Source organism: Sorex fumeus, unplaced genomic scaffold (assembly GCF_029834395.1).
Source record: "Sorex fumeus unplaced genomic scaffold, SorFum_2.1 ptg000025l, whole genome shotgun sequence".
Classification (NCBI taxonomy): domain Eukaryota; kingdom Metazoa; phylum Chordata; class Mammalia; order Eulipotyphla; family Soricidae; genus Sorex; species Sorex fumeus.
The window spans coordinates 87,000-87,805 of NW_026606082.1; positions in this window are offsets into that span (position 1 = coordinate 87,000).

Genomic DNA, 806 nt, shown 5'->3' on the forward strand with positions numbered 1-806 from the left:
GACAGGAACTTTGCAGCCTCTTCTCAGCCCAGGGCCGCCACCCCAGCCACCTGTCTCTTGTTCTTTTATTCCTTGTCACACTCACAGTGCCCAGGGCCCACGCCTGGCCACGGAGACTGTGCCAGGGCCTTTGCAGATGGCACTTCAGGACTCGCAGAGACAGTCCTGGGTGACGCTGCTACCCCTCGTGCTGCGAGTGACCCCCGAGCACGTGAACCCAGTCCTACCCCAGACCCGAAAAAAGAAAACTGCGCTCTCGGGCATTATTAGTTGAGGTTTCTCTCTCTCTCTCTCTCTCTCTCTCTCTCTCTCTCTCTCTCTCTCTCTCTCTCCTTTCTGTTTTGACTTTTTGGTTTTGGGGTCATTCAGGCTTTGCACTCAGGAATCAGTCTTGGCGGGCTAGGGGGACCATCTTGGGTGCTGAGGATTGAACCCAGGGTGGCCGCACACAAAGCAAGTGCCCTTCCCCCAGTGCTCCAGCCCTATTTGTCAGCATTCCCGTCAGGGTCCAACGCTGTGATTCTGCTTTGCTCTGCGTCCCAGGGGCCAAGCGTGAAGCCAAGGCATAGTGAAGGAGAACTGGAAAATGGAAGTCCGCTAAGATATGAGAACAGTCATTTTCCTTTAGCTGGTTTCTGGCTTAATTGTTCTCCAGCGGTGGGGTTGCCACGGCTCCGCTCCCACACCCACGGGACAGCGACCCCCTCGCCACACCAGGTGGCTGGCCTGGGTCAGAGATTCCTGGGGGTGTGGTCAGCCAGGCCACCGGTGTCAGCGAGTGGGTGTGAACGCCGCTGCCTTGCATG